Source organism: Benincasa hispida, chromosome 7, assembly GCF_009727055.1.
Source record: "Benincasa hispida cultivar B227 chromosome 7, ASM972705v1, whole genome shotgun sequence".
Classification (NCBI taxonomy): Eukaryota; Viridiplantae; Streptophyta; class Magnoliopsida; order Cucurbitales; family Cucurbitaceae; genus Benincasa; species Benincasa hispida.
The window spans coordinates 6,089,166-6,099,069 of record NC_052355.1 but is presented as its reverse complement, the minus strand read 5'-3'; the positions used below and the strand labels follow the sequence as shown (position 1 = coordinate 6,099,069).

The window sequence follows — 9,904 nt, the reverse complement described above, 5'->3', positions numbered from 1 at the left end:
GAAACAGCCGCCAACGACAACAAGAGAAAAATCCCAACATGGCCGAGCAACTAGAAGACAGAGCATCAAATGCAAATAATATCATGGAGAATCCCATCCTCTTGGCGAATGATCGCAATAGGCCAATCTGAGACTATGCTTGCCCAACCTTTATGATTTCTCACAAGGAATCATGAGGCCTGCCTTAGATGGATCGAGATTTGAAATGAAACCGGTGATGCTGCGATGATTCAAACTGCCAGACAGTTTGGCAGTAAGCGTAGCCAGGATCCGCACGCCCACCTCTGGAGTTTTATTGAGATCTGCAATACGTTTGTGTTCCCAAACATCTCTGCTGAGAAGGTTCGATTAACACTATTCCCATTTTCGTTTCGTGACCAGGCATAGAAATGGGATTATTCTCTCGAACCAAGGGAGATTACATCATGGGAATAGGTAATGGAGAAGTTCATGAAGAAGTACTTCCCCTCGATAGACAATGCCAGAAGCAAGAAGTTTATCACTAATTTTGAACAGGATATTGACGAATCGCTCAGTGATGCCTGGGCGAGGTTTAAAAGGTTGGTAAGAGATTGCCCACATAATGGCTTACCAGATTGTTTACAGATGAAAATTTTTTACCACGGTTTGAACCCTACATCACAGAAGGCTGCCAATGCAGCAACAGCTAGAGGTCTGTTTGACAAAACATATGATGAGGCTAAGAACATACTTGATCGCATTTCGAAAAATCACGAAGACTGGAGAGAAAGCGATCAGAGACTAAGAATTAAAGACAGCGACGCAAATAATGGGGCCATCGCATCCCTGAAAAACCAAATGATGACAATGATGAATTTGATACAAGGAATCGTAATCAGCAGGCCAGGAACGCAAAGGAGGCAGGTCAACGCAATCAACCAAACGAGCGCAAGTTGTGCTACTTGCAATGAAGGCCATCTAATGGAAGAGTGTCCGAGGAACCTACAGTCTGTCTATTTCATGAATAATAATCCATTTTCCAACACGTACAACCCTGCGTAGAGAAACCACCCTAACTTCGCATGGAAAAATCAAGAACAAAATTTCCAACCAATGGCGCAAAAAGAAGGGCCACTAGGATTTTTCCCACGAACAAACTATCAAATGCAAAATCAAGCTAACAGTTTACAGGCGCTGCAACCTTCATCTTTGGAGAGCTTACTGAAGCAATATATTGAAAAGAATGAAACAATGCTTCAGAACCAAACGACGTCTATTCGTAATTTGGAAATTCAGATAGGACACATTGTGGGCGAACTCAAGAGTAGGCTGCAAGGGACACTACCGAGTTCAACAGAACTCCTGCGCAATCCAGGGAGTATGGGAAAGAAGCAATGCCAAGTTGTGACATTGCAAAGTGGAAAGACAGTGGCGGAGGAGAAAAAGGAGCCAAGCCGGACTGCTCCAATTGCGATGGAACCATAGACCCCGTTGACTCAAGAAGAAATAGAAGAAAAGAAGGCGATGGAACCGGAGATTGCGTCCACTTTGAAGTCGAAAGAACAAGGAACCGTGAAAATACAGCTACCACCATTCCCCTAGAGACTTAAAAAGGAGAAAAATGATGAAGTGCAGTATAAACGCTTCATGGACATGCTGAAACAGTTGCATATTAACATTCCTTTCTGATAACGGGCAGAAATGCACGTTATCATAATGCTATGATCTTAAACATTGTTGGATTGCATTGATGAAATATATTACTTTGCGTCCATTAAGCATCAATTTCGTAGTATTGTGGTCGCATGCGTTCAGCACATTAGAACTATTGATTTTTGTATTTTAGTGCAGAATATGCGTTAACGCAATGTAAAGATTGCGATCATAGGAATTCATTGGTCGAGCGCAACTTCACCGCAAGGCTTTTTGTTGATCGTGCTCGCAAACATTCGCCCGAGAAAGATCGTCGAAACTTGGCCAGCGCAACATGGTGGGCGCATCTGGGTGAAAGACTAATTAAGAGCGATGGGACAGAAAGCTGATGACAGTCAAATCCAAATTAAGTTGACAGCCGATAACGGTCACAAAGTACATTCACCTTTATCGATAACAATCATTCAGCACATCAATCAGGAATTAAAGATGTCCCATCTGTACAATCGGGGGAGAGAAACCGCCTTTCACCATTGATGCTCTATAAATACCACGTGCATTCTTCAGAAAAGGGGTTCACCGTTTTTACAACCAGTTGCTTCTGTTCATAATTTTCCTTTCCATTTAAGGCGGAGCAAGAGAAGAGTGGTGGCGCCGGAGATCGCTCAGGGCAACTCGAGAGAGAACCTTGGGGCGTAAGAGCAGAGACCGGGCCAACTCTTGCGAGAGCGAGATTATCTTTAGAGCACGATTAGAAACAGTGTAAATGCCTGGCAGCAAGAAATTACTACCAGGCTCTTTATTATACTTGCATTGTTATTTGTACTTCATCTTCATATCTATTCAATGGAAGTTCTATTTCTACATCTGCTCACTCTCTTAATACGCATGAGTAAGTAAACTAGTTGAATGGGTTGAGAAGAACTAAGCTAACATGACCTAGGAAGTTCATTGCTTGCGATTGTCTTGTTTTATGCTGTGCAAAATACTCTGTAGAGTTACTCGAGAGAGAGTCTAAAAAAAGAACCTAATGTCTCGAGAGAGGTAGGTTAGAATCTGGACTCGAAAGAGTACGATTAGGCTTGCATAAACAAGAGATAGGGACTTAGAGATAAGCTCTGTTTGTCAACTTGCATCGCATGCATCCTAGGAATAGGAACGATATTATGTGGTCGCATATTTGTGTGGATGTCATTTTGTCAATGCATAAATAGGAATAGAGGTTTATGTGTAAACCCTGTAGACTTATCGCATATATATCACATGCGTTCTAGCCTTAAGAGAGTGAGAAGATGTAGAAATAGAACTTCCATTGAATAGATATGAAGATGAAGTACAAATAACAATGCAAGTATAATAAAGAGCCTGGTAGCAATTTCTTGCTGCCAGGCGTTTACACTGTTTCTACTCGTGCTCTAAAGATAATCTTGCTCTTGAGAGAGTCGGCCTGCTCTCTGCTCTTACGCCCCAAGGTTCTCTCTCAAGTTTTCCTGAGCGATCTCCGACGCCACTACTCTTCTCTTGCTCCGCCTTAAAATGGAAAGGAAAATTATGAACAGAAGCAACTGGTTGTAAAAATGGTGAACCCCTTTTCTGAAGAATGCACATGGTATTTATAGAGCATCAATGGTGAAAGGCGGTTTCTCTCCCCCGATTGTACAGATGGGACAACTTTAATTTCTGATTGATGTGCTGAATGATTGTTATCGATAAAGGTGAATGTACTTTGTGACCGTTATCGGCTGTCAACTTAATTTGGATTCGACTGTCATCAGCTTTCTGTCCCATCGCTCTTAATTAGCCTTTCACCCAGATGCGCCCACCATGTTGCGCTGGCCAAGTTTCGACCTGTCTCTTATACACATCTAGATGTGTATAAGAGACAGACTCAGATGCGCCCACCATGTTGCGCTGGCCAAGTTTCGACGATCCTTCTCGGGCGAATGTTTGCGAGCACGATAAACAAAAAGCCTTGCGGTGAAGTTGCGCTCGACCAATGAATACCTATGATCGCAATCTTTACATTGCGTTAACGCATATTCTGCACAAAAATACAAAAATCAATAGTTCTAATGTGCTGAACGCATGCGACCACAATACTACGAAATTGATGCTTAATGGACGCAAAGTAATATATTTCATCAACGCAATCCAACATTGTTTAAGATCTTAGCACTATGATAACGTGTATTTCTACCCGTTATCATTTTCACTGAAGCGATTGAAAAAATCCCCAAGTATGCGAATTTTCTGAAGCACTGGTAAGTTCGCAATGGTGGCATTGACGCAAAGTTCAAAATCCATAATTCCATCGAAAATGCGCGACCCTGGAAGTTTCACAATACCCTGCTCAATTGGAGGGTTATATATCGGTAAAGCGCTTTGCGATCTCGAGGCCAACATCAACTTAATGCCCCTTTCGATTTTTAAGCAGCTGAATATGGGGCAGTTGGCGCCCACGATTGTGACTCTCCAGCTAGCTGATAGATCCCTTGTGCATCCAGAAGGGAAGGTGAAGGATGTCTTGGTCACGATTGAAAAATTTATATTATCGACAGACTTCATCATTCTGGATTATGAAGAGGACAAGGATGTACCCATCATACTGAGGCGACCATTTTTATCCACTGGTCACACTCAAATTGATGTGTACAAAGGAGAGATCATACTGAGCGTGAATGGATAGAAGCTCAGGTTTGATATTATCAGAGCCATGAAATATCCGGAAGAAGAATACCTCACTAAATCCGATGAGGAACCTAGTTTGAATGAAGAAGAAAATTCTGAAGATGAAAATTAAGATGAGGAAGCGACCACATCCATAGTAGCCTGTAATGTGATCATAAGAACAACAACCAAAGAAGACAAGCTGACAATGAATGAAGAAAGAAAAACACCAAAATCATCCTTAGAACAACCACCAATAGTAGAGCTGAAAACCGTTCCAAACCACCTAAAGTATGCTTTTCTTGGGCAGAATGAAATGCTTCCAGTAATAATTTCCTCTTCACTTCATGAAGATCAAGAAAATGTGCTGCTGAGCATCCTGAGAAAATACATAAATGCAATTGGCTGGATGCTAGCAGACGGTAGCCCCGCATATTGCATGCACAGGATTTGTCTTAAGGACAATAAAAAAGGATCGATTGAACATCAACAGAGGCTCAACCCTGTGATGAAGGAGGTCGTGAAGAAGGAGATAATCAAGTGATTAGATGCAAGGATTATCTATCCAATCGTTGACAGCATGTGGGTCATCCCCGTGCAATGTATGCCAAAGAAAGGAGGGATGACGTTAGTCCCAAATGCAAACAATGAACTAATATTGATGAGGACCGTCACTGGCTGGCTGATTTGTATGGACTACCGCAAACTGAATGCAGCGATAAAGAAGCATCATTTCCCTTTACCTTTTATCGACAAAATGCTAAACCGCCTAGCTGAAAATGATTACTACTGCTTCTTGGATGGATATGCCGGCTATAACCAAATCATGATTGCTCTTGAATATCAAGAGAAAACCACATTCACCTGCCCCTATGGAACATTTGTGTTTCGACGCATGCCATTCGGCCTATGCAATGCACCGAGAACTTTTCAGAGGTGTATGATGGCCATCTTTTCTGAGTATCTTGAATATTCTGTAGAAATTTTCATGGACGACTTCTTAGTTTATGGGCAAACATACGAAGTCTGTCTCAACAATCTAAAGAAGATATTGAAAAGATGTGAAGAGACGAACCTTGTGCTAAACTGGGAGAAATGCCATTTCATGGTGAAGGAAGGTATTGTGCTTGGGCACAAAGTCTCCAAGGATGGGCTGGAGGTGGACAAGGCGAAGATTGAGACCATTGAAAAGCTTCCACCTCTAGGGAATGTAAAGGCTGTCAGGAGCTTCTTAGGATATGCTGGCTTTTATCGACGTTTTGTGAAAGACTTCTCAAAGATTGCACGACCATTGAGTGCGTTGCTGGAGGCAGAAAGAACATTTGACTTTGATGATCAATGCCTCAATGCATTCAAGATACTGAAGAATGCATTAACAACCGTACCTGTGTTGATTGCACCGGACTGGACAAAGCCCTTTGAACTAATGTGCAACGTAAGTGGTTATGCGATGGGAGCAGTGCTGATGCAAAAGAAGAAAATAATGCTACACCCCATCACATATGTGAGTAAAACCTTGAACCCTGCTCAAACAAATTACACTACCACAGAAAAAGAATTGCTTGCTGTGATATTTGCGTTGGAAAAATTCAGAGCTTACTTGCTGTGAACTAAAGTAATAATTCACACTGACCACTTGGCGATAAAATATTTGATGACAAAGAAAGATGAGAAGCCGAGATTAATTCGATGGGTTCTCCTCCTTCAAGAATTCAACATGGAAATCATTGATCACAAGGGGATGGAGAACCAAGTTGCGGACCATTTATCCAGACTAGAAAATCCAGAAGTTGACCATAACCAGTCAGAGGTGAACGCAACTTTCCCAAACGAGAAGCTATTTAAATTGAAGAATTACCATGGTATGCGGACGTGGTCAATTTTCTGGTTTGTGAACAATTCCCTGAGGATTACATAACCCACCAGAAAAGGCGGCTCAGACATGAATGTAGATCATATTATTGGGACGAGCCAAATCTTTATAAGAGGGGGTAAGACCATATTTTGCACCTATGCGTAACAGACGCTGCTCACCAATGCATATTATCACAATGCCATGACTTGCCATATGAAGGACATTTTGGAGGCCAACGCACAGCAGCAAAGGTGTTACAAAGTGGGTATTTTTGGCCAACTTTATTTAAGGACGCAAGAAACTATGTAATGAAATGCGACTGGTGCCAACACATGGGAAACATTTCATGGAAGCATGCGATGCCCATGAACATCATCTTAGAATTGGAACTATTCGACGTCTGGGGCATAGACTCCATGGGACCATTTCCACCATCAAATGGTCACAAATACATTCTATTAGTCATCGATTCCATTTCCAAATGGGTAGAAGCGGTATCGTACGTCGCAAGCGATGTGACGGTAGTCTCCAAGTTCTTAAGGAAAAATATTTTCACTTGTTTTGGCACTCCACGTGCAATAATAAGTGATGAAGGATCTCACTTTTTTAATCACATCATCAACAATTTGCTGCTCAAATATAATATCCTCGATAAAGTGGCCACCGCATACCATCCACAAACAAATGGTCAAGCTGAATTGTCCAACAGAGAAATCAAGCTGATATTAGAGAAGGTGGTAAAACCTTTACAAAAGATTGGGCAATGAAGCTGGATGATGCCTTGTGGGCATACAAGACCAGCTATAAGACACCTATAGGCATGTCCCCGTATGCGCTGGTGTTCGGAAAGGCATGTCATTTACCGCTTGAGCTGAAGCATAAAGCACTGTGGGCAGTGAAAAAACTTAATTTTAACTTAAAGGCCGCAGGGGAAGCAAGGAAACTTCAATTGGTCGAGCTAGATGAATGGAGAACTCACGCATATGGGAATACCAAAATCTACAAGAATCGCGCAAAATGTTGACATGACAAACAATTATGTGAGAAGAATCTCCAAGTCGGACAAAAGGTCTTATTATTCACTTCGCGGCTATGACTCATTCTCGAGAAATTAAAGTCACGCTGGTTCGGACCCTTTATAATCAAAGAGGTATTCCCACATGGCGCGGTTGAGTTATCCAATGATGACGGAACCAACGCATTCCAAAGGTCAACCGGGTGGCAAAAGAGTCACGGGAGAAGATTTTGGCACCGCTAAAACAACCTCCATGTACCTGAAGAATTCTGACTAAAGAAGAAGTGGGCAGTTCCCCGCACAATCATGCGATTCGGTTTCATCAGGGACGTAATTTTTGTGAAGTATCTGTTGAAACCTTCAATCATGAACTTAATTCTACACTCTTTATAATAGTTATCATTTCTTTATCCTTTTGCATCCTTGTTCTACAAAAAAAAAAAAAAAAAGAAAAAAAAAAAGAAGAAGAAGAATTTTTACTGTCTTTTATTTGACCCTCTCGATGTTTTCTTTGCAATGATCGTGGTGAACGATTGCGGAGGAGTTATACGAAAGACACAACTAGTTTATTCCACCACCGCAATCGAAGACAGTAGTTCGCCGCAAAGAAGGATATGATCACAAATAATGCGGGTGACAGAGCAAATTTGGGGGTTGTATCTTTCCTTGACTTTGTTTATTCCGAATTTTGCACTATCGCATTTTATTTTAACTTTGATAATTTTATCATCGCATCCTCTTTAGTCGATGCAATCAATAAATATCGGTTACTTTAGTAAGTCACCACATTATTTTTCTTTGCCAATTATAATTTCAATGATGAAACGCATGCCTCTATTTTTCATCACTTGCACAAGAGTCAACTTAATTTCAGGACAGTCAATGCATGAAATATTTCTAAAAGTTAGTGGTTTACCATCTTTCTTTCAAACTGACTTTTAAGAAACCTCTTAAGAGCATCACATGAATTCTTTCAATCTTTCAGCAATGAGGACAAGTCAAAATGAAGGTAGGAATCGTGGCCAACACATAAATAAAACGATCGCAACTCTATTGCCAAATGGGCATGAGTTTAGACTGAGAAAGAGCGCCTTGCTCATAGTTAGATGCTCGCATGACACACATGAGGGCAAGCCAAAATGAAGGCTAGGCACTTGGATCAGCGCAAGGTCATAGAAAAAAATATCTAACTACGCAAGGATAAAAATCATTTGAAAACTCCCAAGTTGAAAAAAGTTTATTTATGAAATAAATCATGCGATGCCCTGGAAACAAGTAAAGTCTTTTTGAAGGTTAAACTTGCAATCCCTAAATTTTAGAAATGTTTGAAGAAGAGACCTGAATAGGAATTAAGGAGATTTTGGTACATAGGATTTGAATAAGGCACCTCTGTGAGATCAATTCTGGTTAACCTGGCTCTGCCTTATCTACAATATCGTGTCTAGTAAGCCTGGCTTCGCCTTATATACGAGATCAATGCTGCTTCGCCTGATTATGCCTCATATGTTAGATCAAGTCTTGTCTTCTTGGTTTTGCCTCATCTGAGCGATCAAGTCTAATCTAACTAGTTCTGCCTTATATGTGATATCATCTATGATTTGCAAGGTGCTGCCTCATCCATGAGATCAAGTCTTGTCTGCCTAGCTCTGCCTCCACTGCACAATCAAGTCTAGTCTGCTTTGCTTCGCTTCATTTGCACAGTCATGTCTGGTCTACTTCTTTCGCTTCATCTATGTAATCAAATCTAATCTACTAGGTTCCACGTCCAGTCTACTAAACTTTTCCTTATATGCAAGATCAAGTCAAGTTTTCTTTGCTTTATCACATCCACAAGATCGAAGCCAACGGAACACTAAGATCATAACCGGTAGAGCACTAAGCTTGAAATCGATGGAACGGTCAAGTCAAAGGCTCAAGCCAAATCCAATGGAATCCTTAGGTCGCGCACTAAGATCAAAGCCAACGAAACACTGAGATCAAAGCTGGTAGAGCACTAAGCTTGAAATCGACAGAACGCTGTAGTCAAAGACTCAAGCCAAGTCCAACGGAATCCTCAGATCGTGCACTAAGATCAAAGTTAATGGAACACATTGATATCATAGCCAATAGAACACTGAGCTTGAAGCTGACGCAATGCTCTAGTCAAGGGCTTAATCCAAAACTGACGAAATTGTCAGGTCTCGGACTGAGATCATGATTTTAGGAGGAATGCTAAAATTAAAGCCCCAAACTACTGCTCGTTCTATTCTTTTCTATATAAAAAAAAAAAATAGAGAGAGGGCATCATCTACCATGTTAAAAAAAGAAAGAGAGAAAAAAAGAAAGTAATAAATTTCTTAAGTGAATAAATATATAATAAACACGGAGGAGTTGGCGACCACCTCTATAAGTTACATAGTCACCCACATAGGGGTTTTGTCAAATAGAAGTTAGATCATTGTTGGCGGAGCTGGCGACCACCCCTACAGGCTACACATTCACCCACGTAGGGGTTGTATCTAACAAGAATCAGGTCAATGTTGGTGGAGCTAGCAAACAACCCTACAAGCTACACAATCACCCATATAGAGGTTGTGCCAAGTAAGAATCAGATCATTGTTGGCGGAGCTAGCGACCACCCCTATAAGCTACATAGTCATCCACATAGGGGTTGTGTCTAGTAAGAGGCAGACCATTGTTGAGAAGCTGGCGACCACCCCTATAGGCTACATAGTCACCCACATAGGGCTGTGTCTAACAAGAATCAATTCGTT

General features: G+C 41.3%; 1 non-coding gene across 1 annotated transcript; it reads right to left on the bottom strand.

Annotated features, from left to right (window-relative positions):
- Window positions 1-483: 483 nt before the first annotated feature.
- Window positions 484-590, bottom strand: LOC120082293. Its single transcript, XR_005483124.1, has one exon. It is a non-coding gene; the product is annotated as a small nucleolar RNA R71 (small nucleolar RNA).
- Between the last annotated feature and the right edge of the window lie 9,314 nt (window positions 591-9,904).